General features: G+C 45.0%; 1 protein-coding gene and 1 non-coding gene across 2 annotated transcripts in view; one reads left to right on the top strand and one right to left on the bottom strand.

Moving 5' to 3' along the window:
• LOC145396824 (uncharacterized) overlaps positions 1-17,620 on the top strand; it is a 143,278-nt gene that overhangs the window by 29,408 nt on the left and 96,250 nt on the right. The gene's annotated exons all lie outside the window — the stretch shown is intronic.
• On the bottom strand, positions 10,272-10,390 carry LOC145396917 (5S ribosomal RNA). Its single transcript, XR_013896875.1, has one exon. It is a non-coding gene; the product is annotated as a 5S ribosomal RNA (ribosomal RNA).

The raw sequence follows: 17,620 nt of genomic DNA, 5'->3' as shown, positions 1-17,620 counted from the left end.
AGATGTTGCAACAGGCATATTGGGAGGATTGTATGCAAAGTCACAAAGGGTTCCATTGTTTCAAATCAGGAAGAACATCCACTGAAGACAATCCCAGATCTGGACCGACTTCCACATCAGGAGAAGACGATCACACTGAGAAAGTGCATGCTGTGATCAGTGAAAATCATTGCTTGACCGTCCATGAAGTTTCTGAAGAAGTAGGCATCCGTAAAAGTTCACACCACACGATTTTAATAAAAAAAACTGAAGATGCTTTGTGTTACTGACAAATTTGTGCTGTGTCTGCTGACAGATGAGCAAAAACAGAACTGTGTCACAGTCAGTCAGGAGTTGTTTGATAGACCGAATGCTGATGAAAACTTTCTGAAAAATGTCATAAGAGGTGATGAGATGTGGGTGTACAGCTGTGATGTCAAAACAAAAAGGCAACCATCACAATGGGTTGGAACATTGTCACCGCAACCCAAAAAAGTACTGTACATGAGAGTCACTCGTATGTGAAGGTGATGTTGATTGTCTTTTTTATTGGAAAGGCGTCGATCATCGTGAGTTTGTTCCTTGTGGTCAGACAGTCACTAAAGAGTAAAGAGTTTTACTTGGGTGTCCTGAAGCATTTGAGGGAGGCAGTGCAAAGAAAGAGGCCTGAGACATGGACAAATAAAACCTGGATGCAACACCATGACAGTGCACCTACTCACACATCATACCTTATCCGTGACTTTTTTTTTTTTTTCCAAAGCACTAGATGGTTACTGCTCCCCAGCTGCCTACCCTCCGAATATGGCAGCTGCAGACTTTTGTTGTTGTTGTTGTTATTGTTGTTCCCAGCGTTGAAATCCACACCGAAAGATTAGCGATAGAAGAGGTACAAGTGCTCGTGGGCCCTTCAGGCCCCTTGCACTTGCTCCTGCGGAGGGCTCTCGCGCTTACGTGGTGTTCTAGTGTAACGTTGTCACTATCACTATATCGGCCGTCAAGGCAACATGGAAGGGCCCATGATGGTCCGTTTATGTGCTGTTCTATTCTAACGTTGTCACTTGGATTTTTTGCAGCTAACTAATTGATCGTGTTATTTGCAGCTTCGGGAATGGAACCCAAGTTGTCCAAACGCAAGTCCGAAATACACACACAGACACACAGCTACTGCTAGGCCTATAGTATATCTAAGTCCTACCTATGGGCAAAAAATTCTATGGAGATCCTATGCCGGGCGCCGGAAGTAGCGTTTTTTGGTCAAAATGTGATCGCTCATTAAATATGGTTAAAGTTTTTCAATCATGATGAGACCAAGTTTTTTCACATCAGCGAATTTTTTGCGATTTTTGTGCCAATTTTGGTGCGATTTAAATGTGTAGTTTCGGCTACCCAAAACACACACACACACACACACACACACACACACACACACACACACACACACACACACACACGGCTAGTGCTATAGTATATTAGATAGGAAAGTTCGTCAAGTGCACTAAACACATGTTCACTGAAGTGCATGTGCCTTGATGGCTAAGTAATGTGGTGTGATGCAGCTAGTGTTACACTAAAGCTCAAAGTCACCGCTACACACCCCTCTCATCATGATCATGCTGCACCAGCTAGTTGGTGCCGTGTTTAAAAAGTTCAGTTTCTTTTTGGGCAGACCTCGTAGGGTAAATAACATAAAAGAGAATAATTGTGTAGTTTTATTACACATAATACAGTAACAACCCAGTATATTATGGTTTAGTATGCGATCAGTTGCCAAAAAGATAAGTGAAAACTTATACAGTGGAACCCCGGAATTAGTACACCTCTCTACTCGTACAACTCGGTTTTCATACAGGTTTTTTGTCCAAAAATCACTCCAGTTTTCGTACGGCAACCCGCTTTTTGCACTAAGAGACGTGGCGTTGTAGGTGTCACATGGTCGCCAGTCCTGCTTTGTCTTCTGCCAGCTACACATCAGTCATACAGGGTCCATTAAACTTTGTGATAAATTATGTATTTTTGTTAGAAAATTGTACATAATCATGGGCCCTAAGAAGATTAGTGAGTCAGCTGGAGCTAAAAGAAAAGCAGTGAGAACAACAGTTGAGCTGATAAAAGAACTCATTGCAAAGTTTGAGAGTGGAACCCGTGTCTCCGATATTGCCATTCATTATGGTACGGTGAAATCTACCGTTTCATCCATACTAAAGAACAAATAAGCAATAAAAGGAGCTAATGTGGTGAAAGGAGTGACTACTCATGCTGTGAATAGGTCACCACTTATTGAAGAAGTGGAGAAACTTGCTAATGTGGAATAACACCCCTCCTCCTCCTCTCCACATCCATCCACTTAAGCCATCAGCTCTCCTCAGTACACGTAAGATGCCGTAAAATTATCATTTATATCATCTACATGGTATATTTCTTTTTTTTAAAGGTTTTATGTACAGATTAATGCAAAATACAGTAAATCCTCATTTTTCACTGCTTGGATATTCCGCCAAAACCTCACGAACCGTGAAATGTCGAAGTGTGAAGTTAAGAATCGGTGGGAAAAATAGAGGAGCGTTCCGGTAGGACACGTACCTACCCTGTCAGAAAGTACTATAACACCAAACAGGCCCTACCCAAAATTAAATGAAGGGTGTTTGTGTAATGCTAGGTGAAAAAGGCCCGACTCCTCGGTCCTAAAGCACCTAACGTGTAGCGGGGTCCTCTTTCGAGACTGGAGCTTAGTGCAATGAAGTGAGGCAGGACACAAAAACTTCAGGCAATAACCTTTACACGTATATTACCACAGTCAGACACAGGACAAAAACAGCAGATATTACAACATTATATATGACAAAGAAATAAAACCTTAACTAGGATATTAGTATCTCGCAGGATACTGGCTTAACTGATACTGATGCTAATACAGTAATTCTAGTGCACAGGTGTACAGGGAACACGGGCGCGCGTGGGAGCGCGGGGAGAGGCTCACACGGGGGGGGGGGGAAGGACTCGTGACGGGTCAGAACAGAGTTGTAGTATTATTGGGAGAGGGTAAGTATTATTAATTCAATCTTATTATCATCTGATAGCAAAGGGGTAGTAGTAGTAGTTGTTGTTCCCTAAGCAGTCGGGCGGAACAGCCCCGAATCCCTTAGGAAGGCCATGGCCGAGACCGGGCTTTCCCACAGAGCTCTCAAAGAGTGTATGTTGTGTTGTTGGCGTAGGTGATTGTGTGCAATGCAGTCTTCCATAATGTGCTTAATCGTATGGGCTGCTGTGTTGCATCCTGGACAGGCATCAGCAACGGAGTCATCCAGCCTCTTCTGGTAGCTTAAGAGGGCTGGATGGTGCCCACATCTCAGCCTGGCCAGGTGGACCCTGTCCTCACGAGGAAGATAGGATTCAGAAGGATGGATGTCAGGAGGCCGTGCATGCAGCTGTGTGTTGTCTTTAAGTGACTGAATGGAGCGGCAAGTGATCTGAGTGTGGATATGCTTTTGGAAGCTGGTCTGAGGTGGGCGAGGGGAGGGAGAGATGACAGTATTTGTGTATGGTATCGTGTGCTGGGTGTTGTTTTGATGTTCCTTGGTGTGGGTGGATGTGCTGCCATGTACTGTAGTGGATCTTGTGGGTTTGTGGAGGCTGCAGCAAGAAACTGGGTGCCTCTCATGTCTAGGTGATCCTTGACTTTGAGGACTTTGGTTTCTTGATGTAGGTGGTCTGTGGGTGTAGTAGCTGTGCAGCCTGTGATTATTTTTAGGGCCTTGTTCTGTATGGTCTGTAGAGTGTTGTGGTATGTTTTGGTGAGGTTAGAAGCCCAGGCAGGGCTTGCATAATTCATTACTGAACGTATGTATTGTTTGTATACTGTGGTGGTGGTTTCTTTGTTGTGTCCGAATGTTGTATGGGCAAGTGACCTCAGAGCATTGAGTCTTGGTGTTTTTTTATTTTTAATGTTTGTGATGTGTTGTTTAAATGACATTGATGTATTGTATGTTACACCAAGGATTTTGAGGGGGGGTAGGGGGGTGTTGTTTATGGTGAGGTGTGGGATGTGACTGTGTTCTGCTGTCCAGTTTGTGAGAAGGGTCACTGTAGATTTGGCTGGGGCTATTTTGAACCTGTTTGTGGTGAACCATTCGTGTAGTGTGTTGAGGTAAGGTTGAATGATGTGTGCAGCTGTGTTTGCCTTTTGGTGCGTACATGTGAGTGTTATATCATCTGCATAGGAAGCTATGTGTATCTGTGGTGTGTGGTGTGTGGGTACGTCGTGCATGTATAGGTTAAAGAGTGTAGGGGACAAAACAGATCCTTGGGGGACGCCGTTTGTGAAGTTTCTGATGTTAGAAGACTGACCGGCAAATGTTACGTGTGCACATCTGCCTGCTAAGTAGTTTGTCTGCCATCTTTTTGTGTTATTGTGCATGTTTGTGTTGAGTATTTTGTTTGTGAGGTTGTGGTGGGGGATGGCATCAAAAGCTTTGCTAATGTCTACTGTGACTAGGAGCGTTCTGTGTGGTGGCCTAGCTGAATTCATGCCATCAAAAACTCTCTGTGTAAGGTCTGTGAGAAGGGTGATTGTGGAGTGTAGTGGCCTAAAGCCATGTTGTGACTGGGCTAGGGGAATGTGAGGTGTGACTAGTTGTAGTACCAGTCGTTCAGTGACTTTAGAGGGGGTGCAGAGGAGTGTGATGGGGCGATGTGAGGAGGGTAACGTGGGGTCTTTGTTGGGTTTAGGGATAGTGATGATATTGCCATGCTTCCAGATGTTGGGTATTATGTTGTGTGAGTAGCTGTAGTTTGATATGTTGGTGAGTGCTTGTATACCTTGTGGTCCTAGGTGTTTAAGGTGAATGTTGCTTATGTTGTCTGGTCCACAGGCAGATGAGTGCTTGAAGTAGTTAATGATGTGCTTCGTCTGGTTGTAAGTGAAAGGTGCGTAGTCTGGGTCTGTGGGGAACTGTCGCTTACGTCGGATGATATGTCGGTCTTTGGGATGGGGGTTTAGATGGCTGACTTGTGAAAAGTGATTGATGAGAGTGTTTGCTTGTTGTTTGTTTGAGGGTATGGCGTCTGTTGTTGTGATGGTAGCGTGTGATTGTGTGGTGTTGCTGTTGAAAAGTGTGATGCTGTTTAGTGTTTTGTAGAGTTTACTGATGTTTGTTTTGTGGTCAAGTGTTTGGAGGTAATTTTTCCAGTTTAGTGTTTGTTGTTCTGATATTTTATTGTTTATTTGAGTGTTGAGTTCTTGTATTTGTTGTATGGTGTCTTGTGTATGGGGTGTTGGGGAGTGTCGCAGTGTGTCCCGTTGTCTGATGAGGCCTTGAATTTCTAGTGTGAAGTTGGGGTTGTGTTTCTTTCTGTTGCCCCTATGGATGTGTCTTTTGTCTGCAAAGGGGTTTTGACATTTGATTCTATTCCCGTTTACGTTTACGCTAGCTGCTGGGAGGAGATTCTTTAGAAAGTGAGGGAGTGGAGGGCACTGGGAATTCACTGTGTTTACGGTAATACAAACGGGAGAATATTATTTACACTTTCTCTGTTATTTTCTGGTAACAAAGGACATGGGTATATTTTCACTACAGAGGATTCCTCGGGGGAAGGGTCTTACTTGTTTTCTACAAAGGCGTCACTTACTCCGTGTGCTCGTTCTTATTCATCCACCCGTGATTTCACTCGCCCCGATTTTTAACATACATTGAGTCACTGTATCACTGTAACCTGTTTCTAGGGCAACGTCACACTTAACATAAGTCAATTTACTAGTTCTGGGGCAACACCACACTTAACATAATTTACTCATGTAGTGGGGGTGGCGGGGAGACACACCGGCGACTACTCTGCCGAGCTAGGGGCACCGCCAGGGGAGGGTGTGCCGAGAGGGCACAGGACGACTTGCAGGGGTGTCTTCTCGCGTCCAGGGCTGCAGGTGGCACAGGAGCCCGCAGTCTCCGGGCTAGGTTCAGGGGTGTGGCCCTCCAGACTGGGGCCGAACAGGTCCAGGAATCTCTGGCTCAGGTTTCGGCCGGAGGTGGAGGTCTTACGCCGCCTCGTGGGCGTGGAGAGGTCTCACCCGGGTATCCTAGGGAGGGTCTGGAGTGCCTGAGGACTGCGGTCCCCAGAGTCGAGGGGCGCTGTCAAGGAGGGGCTGCGGCACAAACCTGAACTAGGGTCTGTCAGGTGGGTCTTCTTCAGGGCCAGGCATACAGAGCGGAGGCCAGGGGAAGCCGTGAGGCCTCGCTGGGTTTCTCTGGCGCTGGGGATCTAGGCGTCTGCCTCATGCAGGGGCGATGACACTGGAAACACCTCTCTTTGGCCGTGGGGCCCGGCAATTGGCCGTGGCTGCCCAGGGGTGCAACTATGAGACGCCGAGGCCCAGCAATTGGCCGTGGCCTGAGTGGGGGAGTCAGCGCACCTCTGGACGCCTTCGGAGTGGGAATCGGCCGTCTGACGAAGGCGGGAGCGGCAGTAGGCTGTCTCCTTCTGGTGGAGGGAGGAGCAGCAGTAGGCCGTCTCTGGGGCAACACATTCGGAGCGGCAATCAGCCATCTGGTGAAGGCGGGATCGGCAGTCGACCGTCTCCTTCTGCCGGAGGGAGGAGCGGCAATAGGCCGACTCAGGGGCAACACCTTCAGAGCAGCAATCGGCCATCTGTTGAAGGTGGGAGCGGCAGTAGGCCGTCCCCTTCTGCCGGAGGGATGAGCGGAAATAGGCCGACTCAAAGGCAACGCCTTCGGAGTGGCAATCAGCCGTCTGACGAAGGCGGGAGCGGCAGTAGGCCGTCTCCTTCTGCTGGAGGGAAGAGCGGCAATAGGCCGACTCAGGGAGAACACCTTTGGAGCGGCAATCGGCCGTCTGGCGAAGGCGGGAGCGGCAGTAAGCCGTCTCCTGAGGGGCGCTGTCTGGAGCTGATTTGGCCCTAGCTGATACGGCATTCCCACTCCCCAAAGGTAGTGTCCTCCTCCTGCTAGGGTGACAATGCGATGGTTGGGTGTTATAAGGGCGCACGGCCCGGACTGCCTTATGCCGTTGTCGCATGGCATCCCCTAGTTTGGCTGCGGCTACTCCATGGGGTCTGGGTGGGGGTGTCGGTGCGTTTCCGGGGACACAATGCTGGTCGTCACTCGTCTCGTTTTCGGGGGCACTATGCTGTTCCTCACTCACCTCATTTTCGGGGGCACTATTTTGTATGCCACGCATTTCAGTTTGCTAGTGCTTAAACAGCATAACACAATAAACATGTGCCTGAAAAGACATTAAAACTGTTATAAAGAGCTGCAACACCAAAAATCCTAACCAGAAATAAAGTGAAGACTGGCTTGAGTGGCAAGTGAAGGTGTGTTGAGAGTGGATGGGCTAGTTCCCGATGTCACTAACCAAGGAAAAGCTGCCACTTTTCACCAGATTATTTAATTTTCGACATCAAAGTAGGTCAACTAAACCCTGGTCATTTTATATGCCCTCTTTGTCACTAAAAGGAAGGGAGAAATTATAACAACATTAATTTACTCACTGCTACAAGGAAGAGAGGCTGTAATATAGTCAAATAGATAGATGAGATAGATGAGAATGGCAGTGCATTAGTGGACATTTGTGCTGGGAGGGGGTTGGTGGTAGCCAATACCCTCTTCAGGCACAAAATGATCCACAGGTATACATGGCGAGTGCTGAGAAGGGTGGGTGGTGAACTGAATGAAAGGAAGGCAATGATGGATTATGTGTGTGTGGATGAAAGGATGCAGAAATGTGTAATGGATGCAAGAGTTTATAGAGGTTGGAGGAGTGGACTTTCTGACCACTACTTGGTGGTGGCCAGAATCAAGGTCCAAATAGGATGGAGAAATAGAAGAAGGGAAGGACGGGAAGAAGGAGTATTTGTAAGGAGAGTGGAAAGGTTACAAGAGGATGAGAAAAAGGCAGAGTATAAGAGAGAAGTGGAGGAACGATTGGGCAAATATGAATTGGAGCAGATGGGGGACGTGGAAGGTGTGTGCAGGATATTTACAGAAGAATTAAGCGCAGCATGTAATGTGGTGTGTGGGATGAAGAGAAGACGGAGGGGTGTGCAAGGAACTGTGTGGTGGAATGAAGAGGTGAGACAGGCTGTGGCACAAAAGAAGAAAGCATACAATGAATGGATGAGAAATAGGGGCGTGGAAGAAGTTGAGAGGCGGAAGAGAGAGTTATATGTAGAAAGAAAGAGAGAGGTGAAAAGATTAGTAAGAGAGAGTAAGAAGAGAGTGGATGAGGAATTTGGAAGGAACTTAAGTGTAAAGTGGAGGGACTGTAAGAAAATGTTCTGGAAAGAGGTGAAAAGAGTAAGACAGGGTGGAAGTGAAGTTAGCAGGGGAGTGAATGATAAAAATGGTAGATTATTAGTGGAGAAGGGAGAAAAAGTGAGCAGATGGAGAGAACACTTTAAGGAATTGTTGAACATAGAGGATGAAAGTAATGTGAGTATAAGTGGCCGGGGAGTGGCTGGGAGAAGGAGGGAGGTGAGAATACAGGAAGAAATCAGTAGGATAGAAGTTGTGGAAGCAATGAAGAAAGTTGAATTGGGGAAAGCCCCAGGAATTGATGGAGTGTGTGGTGAAATGCTGAAGTATGGGGGAGAGATAGTAGTAGAATGGATGAGGAAAATGTGCAGATTGGCCTGGGAGCAAGGTAGAGTTCCGGAGGATTGGAAGTCAGGTATATTTATTCCCTTGTACAAAGGAAAAGGGGAAAAAGAAGTGTGTGGTAATCATAGGGGCATTTGTCTTCTTAGTAACTTAGTAGATAGGAAAAGTGTATGGTAGGATACTTATTGACAGAGTTAGGGAAATAACAGAGGAATTAGTTGGAGAAGAACAGGGAGGCTTTAGGAAGGGAAGAGGTTGTGTAGATCAGATATTCATTCTTAGATCTTTAGTGGAAAAGTTTCCAGAGAAGGGAAAGAAGTTGTATGTGGCTTTCCTGGATTTGGAGAAAGCATATGACAGGGTGGATAGACAAGGATTGTGGAAAGTATTAAGAATATATGGAGTAGATGGCAAGTTGTTGAATGCTGTGAAGAGTATGTATGATGGTTCTAAGGCTGCAGTGCGTGTGGATGGTGACCTGAGTGAATTTTTCTCTTCGAAGGTTGGGTTGAAACAGGGATGTGTCATATCTCCATGGTTGTTCAATCTGTACGTGGATGGGGTATAAAAGAGGTACAAGGTAGGATAGTGGATGTTGGAGTGGCCCTGGTGAGAGAGGGTAGTGTTTGGAAACTCCCTGTACTGTTGTTTGCAGATGATACTGTGTTGTTGAGTGAAGACGATGGAGAGCTGCAAGGCTTGGTGGATGAGTTTGGGAGAGTGTGTAAGAAACGGAAGGTGAATGTAGGGAAGAGTAAAGTCGTGGTCTTTGAGAGAGGTGAAGTCAGTAAATGTACAGCGAGGTTGGATGGTGAGGAATTGGAAAATGTGAGGACGTTTAAGTACTTGGGTAGTGTGATGAGTAAGGATGGAGGTTTGGAGGGTGAAGTGCTTGAAAGGGTACAGCAGGGAAGAAAGGTTGCTGGTTCCTTGAAAGCAGTGATAAGAAACAGGGAAGTGAGCATGGAAGTGAAAATGTTACTACATGATAGTATTGTGATACTTACTCTAACGTATGGAAGTGAAGCTTGGACATTGTTGGAAGGACACAAGTCAAGAGTGAGAGCAGTGGAAATGAGTTATTTAAGAGGAGCCTGTGGAGTCACTTGGGGAGACAGGCTGACAAATGAGGATATAAAGGAGCATTGTGGTGTGGATGTGGATGTGATAGGAAGCGTTAGGAGGAATACACTGAGGCGGTTTGGCCATGTGGAGAGGATGGAGGGTGAAAGACTGACAAAGAGAGTGTATGTGAGTTAGGTGGAGAGGGGAAGAGGGAGGGGGAGGCCGAGGATGAGATGGAGGGATGGGGTGGAGAGGTATATGAGAGAGGAGGGAGTGAGTTGGGAGCAGGGCAGTGAAATGGTCGGGGACAGGGCGACGTGGAGGCGATTTGTTTGTGGCCACCCCGAATGGGATTGAGGCGTCTGGCAATAGATAGAATCAAAAATTGGTGGGCTGAGTCTGCCACCTCTGTATTGTGACGGTTACTATTCTTTCCTTCCTTAAATATCGATGCTTTATTTTACATCCATTTCTGGTATCTGTCCATTCATTCATTCATTCATTGCCAGACGCCATGTATCCCAAACTGGGTGGCCAAGGGCTTAGAGTTAATTGTTTTACAGGGAGGGGCACTAATCCTCCACCAACCCCACTTGACACTTAGGGAGAACGTTATGCTAACAGCATCTGGTGTTCCCAGGCGGTCACCCATCCAAGTACTAACCAGACCCAACGTTGCTTAACTTCGCTGATCGGACAGGAAGCGGTGTACTCAACGTGGTATGGCCATATATATATATATATATATATATATATATATATATATATATATATATACTCAATCCTTAAGTAACACGTGGTTGAGTAACACGTTTTTGTTGTAACGCGGTCAGCATAATGAGACAAGTCATGTCAACACGCGGAAAAACTCGAGCTCACGCGGGAAGTCTGCTGGCCTGGGGACGAAATTTGAAAGCCGCGCGCTATGACGTCACCCTCTAACCTGTGGGTACATTTCCTGGGCGCATATTTCCATTCTGTATGGGTATTTATCTCAGTACCACAGCCAGCCACCTCAGCCAAACAGCCCTAGTGAGATGGGATAGGTTAGGGTAGGTTAGGTTGCTGAAATTTTGCCTGGGAAGCACAGTGGGCATATTATCGTGAAAAACCTATGGTTAGTTTTGAAACGAATGGGCAAGCGTTGTTCCTGGCTGAGGGTTCCTGGTGGTTTTTATGAATACGATTACAAAATGGAAATATGTTTTCTGGGCAAACTCAAGGCCGAACGGTTTGACGAAATTTATGGGTTTCGGCAATTTCAGGGGACAAAATGGAACGAGAATGTATGCTAATCAGAAAAAAAAAAAAAAATCCTTGCGTTCTCGTAAGTTACAGTTCAGTTCCACATTCTTCGTTTGATTTCATGCTTCCCAACACATTTTGGACCAACTGGGCATATGGTTATCAGTCCTTTCTCATGCCTCATCTAGTTCTTACCCACAATTATCATGGATTTTGCAGTTTTAAAGAACGAAATGGAACGAAAATGTTTGCTAATTAGAGGAAAAGTTACTCTTTTTTTCCATGTGTTATCGTAGCGTTCAGTTCCACATTCTTCGTTCGATTTAATGCTTCCCAACACTTCCAACTAACTGAGCATACTGTTATCAATCCTTTCTCATGCTTCACCTAGTTCCACCCCACACTCATAATGGGTTTCGCAGTTTTAGGGGACGAAATGGAACGAAAATGTTTGCTAATTAAAAAAAAATACTTTCGTCTATGTGTTCTTGTTAGTGTTCAGTTCCACATTTTTCGTTCGGTTTCGTGCTTCCCAACACATTTAGGACCGACTGAGCATACGGCTATCAAGTCCTTTCTCGCGTCTCACAGACTCTGCCTCACAGTCATATGGGTTTCGAGAGACGAAACTGAACGAAAATGTTTGCTAATCACACACACACACACACACACACACACACACACACACACACACACAAAATACTTCTGCTTGTGTAAGTGAGCATTCAGTTTCACATTCTTCGTTCTTCTTCCTGATAGTCTTATGTTTGTCGGATTACTTCTGGGATAAACGTTTCATACTAAATCTGTTTCCCCCGTCGTTTTAAGTTGTATTCCGCTGTCAACTTGTTTGACACATCTGGGTTACGGCGAAATTAGGGCCTGTCCTAACCTAAGTGTTTAAACTTGACCTAACCTAGCTTAACTATACCTTATAATTTAACCTAACCTAACGTAGCATCCAGTTGGGAAGTTGGGAGACGAAAATCACCTTTGAGTACATCAAGACAATCATGTTATGGCTTAAGGAACGTGATGATAAAAAGTGGGAAATTTTTCAGCAGGAGAAGGTAATTTGCCACCCTGAAAATAGTCAGAAAAATACAGAAAACAAACTGGAGGAATATGAACTGAATTGGTAAGGTTCTTCCACTGCTTTAAGCGTACAAATACCAAAATGGCAAAAGAAAAAAAGAAAAACCATAGCTTAAAAGAAAGCCCCATCATAACGATTTGGAAGGACAGGGAGAAGATAAAGATCGTGCGTAGGAAGTGATGCAATCCTGGCAGCTGTGAAGGTTTATATGTTGTCATGAAACTGACTGAGAAGCTCATAGGGCGTTATGTGGAGCGTCAGAGAAAGCAAACTCTCACTTTTACCCCTTTTTACCATCTTACCCCACGTATTTACCTCCACCTATACGCACCATCAGGTAAAACACTGAAAGAGATATAACTGTTGTAATTAAAAACATCAGTGGTATTAAAAATGGCATTAACAAAAACTGAAGTTGGACTGGGTCAACACCACCTCCACTGAGTACCCTTTTGTTGATACGTAGCTCCACGGTATTTTACTCCCGCCCCCCAACCCCAAAGTTGTTGTCAAAGTTTCGCCTTCTCGTATCATGTGGCCTTCGGGAGAGACGTTAGGCTGTATAGTTAGACTAAAATTTACGGGTCTGGCTGTTTTAGGGAACAAAATGGAGCGAAAATATTTGCAAACCAGAAAAAAGGTACTCTTTCATCCATGTGTTCTCTTGAGTTAGCGTTCCGTTTCACATTCTTCGTTCGGTATCGTTCTTCCCAACACATTACTCTTAGTTCGGTATCGCTCTTCCCAACACATTACTCTTAGTTCGGTATCGCTCTTCCCAACACATTTCGAACTGATTGAGCAGTTTAGCCATATGTTTAGTTTATCAGAAATGCCCTGGGAAACACGATATCAAAAGAAAAATGTGAAACTGAACGCTAACTCACGAGAACACACGGATTAAAGTAATTTTTTCTTGTTAGCACAAATTTTCGTTCTATTTCGTACTCTAAAACTGCCAGACCCATAAATTTTTGTCTAACCATATGGCCTAAGGTCTCTCCTGAAAGCCACATGATATGAGAGAAGGCGAAACTTTGACAACAACGTTGGGGTTGGGGGATGGGAGGAAAATACCGGGGAGCTACGTATCAACAAAAGGGTACCCATCCCAACTTTTATTTTTGTTAATGCTATTTTTAATACCATTGATGTTTTTAATTACAACAGTTGTATCTCTTTCAATGTTTTACCTGATGGTGGGGGTAATTTACATGGGGTTAGGCGGTAAGTAGGGGTAAAAGTGAGATTTTTGGAAAGTTGCCAGAACATATATACGATATATATATATATATATGTGTATATATATATATATATATATATATATATATATATATATATATATATATATATAATATATATCAATCTGACATATTTAGCAGATGTGGGGTAATCGTAATCTGTAATCGTATTCGATTGTAATCGATTACAGACTTTTGTGTAATCGTAATCGTAATTGACTGCAGTAGGTATGCATAATACCCGAGCTCACAGTAAGTGAATTTCATTGTACGCGAGGACCTATTTTTTATCGAATTGTATTTTTAATGGTATGTGAATTGAACTCATAATACGCGAGACAGCAGGGAAGAGTGGCTCAAATCCGGAGCTGAGAGCAGGAGACCGCAGCAGAACAGCCAGCACCACCAGTGATGGAGAATGGAGACTTGTCGATGATGGAGATCGGCCGGGTAGTGTGTGCCCTAGATAAGTTCAAGGAAGAATTGAAGGACATCGAACACTGTCAGTTGCGATTGGTGGAAGTGATGACTTCACTGGACAGAACCTTCTGCTACTACACAGACAGGCACAACCAGGTTAACAGATGGAAGCAAACCTTCATCACACATTTCCTGCGGCCTCAAGAAAGTGAGGAATCACTCCCTTCAACTTCAAAAGAGCCATATCCTGGGGAAGATCAAGAGGATGATGCAATGTCTGAGGTGTCAGAAAGACTTTGAAGGGATTATGAACAAAGTGGGTGCATTAGCTAGTGAAAGTGTCAAAAGTGGAGGTGACGAGAGTGGCGAGGAAGGTAGTGTGTCGGGTGCTGCAGGAGGTGCACACTAGGTGCCTCACCCTGCCTTGGATCCCCTTCTTAAGTCCATCAAGCCTGTTGTCCTCTTGAGTTAAGGTGAGCAGCCATATTCTTGTTGGTTTAGTTAAACCATATCCTTGTTGATTTAGTAAAGCCATAATCTTGGTTTACTTTATTAGGTCATATGTCTTAGATACTTTCCCTGTACAGTACAATACTGTACTCAGGTCTGAAAGGAATCTAAAGGGTTGCCCATGAAGGGGGGTGCCGCCCATATGTAAATTTTCCAATAAGTTTATGTATTCACAGTACGCAAATTCCTAGTAAGCGACCTCGTCTGCCGCCCATAAACTCGTGGACTGTGCGTACCTACTGTACTTAGGCATTTTTTTCAAAGTTTTGTCCATCAAAACAAAAATAAATAGCGTTACAAGAAACATGTAACGATTCTTTGTTAAGAAATAGTAGCATGAAATGGCTGAAGATCGTACGTTACGATCACAAACAATAACAAACTCACTTGTGTCTACTGCCCCGCTGTACCTGCTGTATATTCACAACTCGGCTGAAGATCGTTCATTACGATCGTAAACAATAACAAACTCATATGTGTCTACTGCCCTGCTGGACCTGCTGTATAAAGATCATGGAAAACTGTTGCATAGAAAAATGGACAGTGCCTAGATTGAGCATCAGTACCCATCGTCTGCTGAGTGTCGGCTGCTGGCTGGTAGGGTCGAAGTGCAGGGAAACTAGTGAAGTGTGAAACAAGTCGGAAACTTTTTCCTAGCGCGAAAAACTAGGCATCAAAGTAAAATGCATCGAACAACGAGAATTTACTGTATATTGTTTCTTATGGAAAAAAATGAATCGGTTTTTGAACAATTTGCAACTTGTACAGCCTACAGGAACAAATTGTGTCCGAATTCCGGGGTTCTGCTGTACCTGTTTTCAGGTTAATCACGAATATTGCTTATGCAATATTTTGTGATGGCTGCGTATGATAATCCCATGTGGACGCATTGTCACCTGTGCAGACCAACAGTACTGTGTGTTAGCCAAGATGGTCACCCTGTGTTTACATGTGCAGAACCCCCTTCTGAGACCACTACGTGCTCCCTCCTTCCTGCTACCTCTTTGAAGTCCCCATGTCACTCATCCACTCCCTCTTGTATCTTTCATCCCCCGTGTTCTGTAACCATCTCATGCATGCACGGCTATCACTGTTGCAAAATAACAGTGCAAGTGCATTACAAATAGTTCAGTGTACAATATTAAGTGAAGAGATAACTTTTTAATGTGAAATACTGAAATTTGTTACTTGGGAAATATGTTAGGTAAGGGTGCTTACCCCAGTGGAAAGTGTGGTGCTACTGAGGGTGCTGAGGGCAAGCCTTAATGAGTGAAGCATAGTGAAGTGTAACCTTTCCTTCGATGTTTAACTGGACATTGTTAAGAGCCATGAGGATGGGGTATGGGCTTAACAAGGTTGCAGAAGCCCGTAAGCTGCCCCAGTAAATGGTAGATAGCATAATAAAAAAAAATCCAATGCTTTCCTAGCTTTGGCTCAGAACATGCCCACCTAGACTGATAAACACCTAACAAAATCTAGGGATCCAATTAGGGAGGAGATGGAGTGTGTCCTAGGACTGTGGGTTAATGAGCTTAACTGAGCAAGGCAGCCCCTGCAGCACAGCATCATCTGTGCAAGGGCATTTGATTTTTGGAAGAATCTGAAGGAGAAGAGGGGGATGGAAGTAAAGAAGAAGTTCAGGACCAGCATAGGATGGTTTACATGGTTTAAGGTTCAGGCTGGCCTTAAGACATGTGACCCTGCATGAGGAGGCTGGAAGTGCTGACAGGAGGGCAGCATAGGCTGTCCCTGCCCGGGTGAAGGGGCTCATTGAGGAAGGGGGATACTCTCCAAAGCAGGCCCACGACTTCGACAAAATGTTTTGGAAACATACTGTACTGCAGTGAGAAAGAATGACCTCTTCCCAGCTTTAAGGCAGCCAAGGACTGCCTCACTTCTCCTGGGTTAGAAGGCAGAGGAGAACTTTCTGCTAATATCCCTACTCGTCTACCATTGGGAGAACCCCCAGGCTCTGTCAGGGTAAATTAAGGAGAACCCATAGGTTATTTGGAAAGGTAACCTCAGAGCTTGACTGACAACTGCACTCTGCTGATAAAGGTTACTTATCATCCTGCCTGCATGACAACTCCAGCTAGAACAGTCTGGTGTACCACATTCTTCTCCTGGTGGACAACACCCTGAGCCACCCTAATGGCATGGAGGACAGTGTCAACATCAAGGTGTTTAACCTGCTCCCCAACACAATATTGTTGTTCCAGTCCATGACCAGGGGATGATCATCACCTTCAAGGCCCACTACCTCTGCGTCACCATGGAACAAAAGGTGAGGGTGAGTAACTCCAGGGTGACTGATGCAATGCACCTCATTTGAAAAGTGTGTAACATCAATAACACTGTTGATAACATCATAGCAGCATGCAAAGAGGCTCAGGCAAGCATTCTTAACGTCATCTGGAGGAATGTATGGCTGGAGTGTATTCACTCCTTCACTGGGTTCCCAGTGGTGGGGATGCCCCCACCACTGGGATGAGGTCAATAAGACCGCTGTCCAAGAGGTCCTGGAGAGCCACACCAAGCAGCAGTCCGCAGAGGAGCTCTTTAAGCTAAGGGAACAGCTGGTGGTAGCACAGGAGGGTGATGACATTTGGGAGGAGGATGAGCTGGGTCATGTTGTAGACATCAGGACACTAAATGAATTCCTGGCCAAGATTGATGACACTATTGCCCACATGAAGAGTGACATGGTGATGTACAGCGTAGAACAACATTTGAATGGTGAACCAAGAAAAAGGCAACACGGCAGACCATCATCACCTCCTTCTTCCCATGTATGACAACCACTAGCACCGGGGATGAACTGAGGCCATCAGTGAGTGGGGTGAAAATGCCATGGCCTGCCTCATCTGCCTCCATCTTATTTGCTTGTTCATTTTCATTGCTACCTTGCTCATCCCTGTGCTACCCTGTTGCCTCATCATACATATCATTTCTTGCCTTACTGTATCACTCTTCCAGTGCCTAACTGCATTACTTTCACACTGCCTCAGTGCCTCACTCTCCTGCTGCCTTATTTCATTGCTCCCCACCTACCACATTGCAGTGCTCTCCCTCGGTCTCACCACTTCACTCTCCCCATTCCTCATCACCATCTGACAACCTGGAGTGATTGCCTAGGTCCTCCAGCTCTTCCCCAGTCTTGGAGGGGACTCTTGGTGATGACTCGGACTGGCCTGCAACATACAGTCAAACCTCGATATAACGAACTTCAATAGACCATAATTTGCTGTTATTGGAATCGAGGAGCTACTGGACTAAATTCTTATATATCAGAAAAAGTCTGATAAAGACAGAAGCAGTCTGGACTGCCTGACAACAATAACAAAGTTCACCACAATAAGGTAAATAGAAGACAAGTTTATTAGTGAACAGTACGGTATTATATATATTATACCATTTGTTATTGTAGTGAATGTATAATAAAGTACATTACT

This window comes from Coenobita brevimanus, chromosome 39 (genome assembly GCF_032717465.1).
Source record: "Coenobita brevimanus isolate Jiangsu-jjx chromosome 39, ASM3271746v2, whole genome shotgun sequence".
NCBI classification, from domain to species: Eukaryota; Metazoa; Arthropoda; class Malacostraca; order Decapoda; family Coenobitidae; genus Coenobita; species Coenobita brevimanus.
This window is presented reverse-complemented; position numbering and strand designations above follow the sequence as displayed.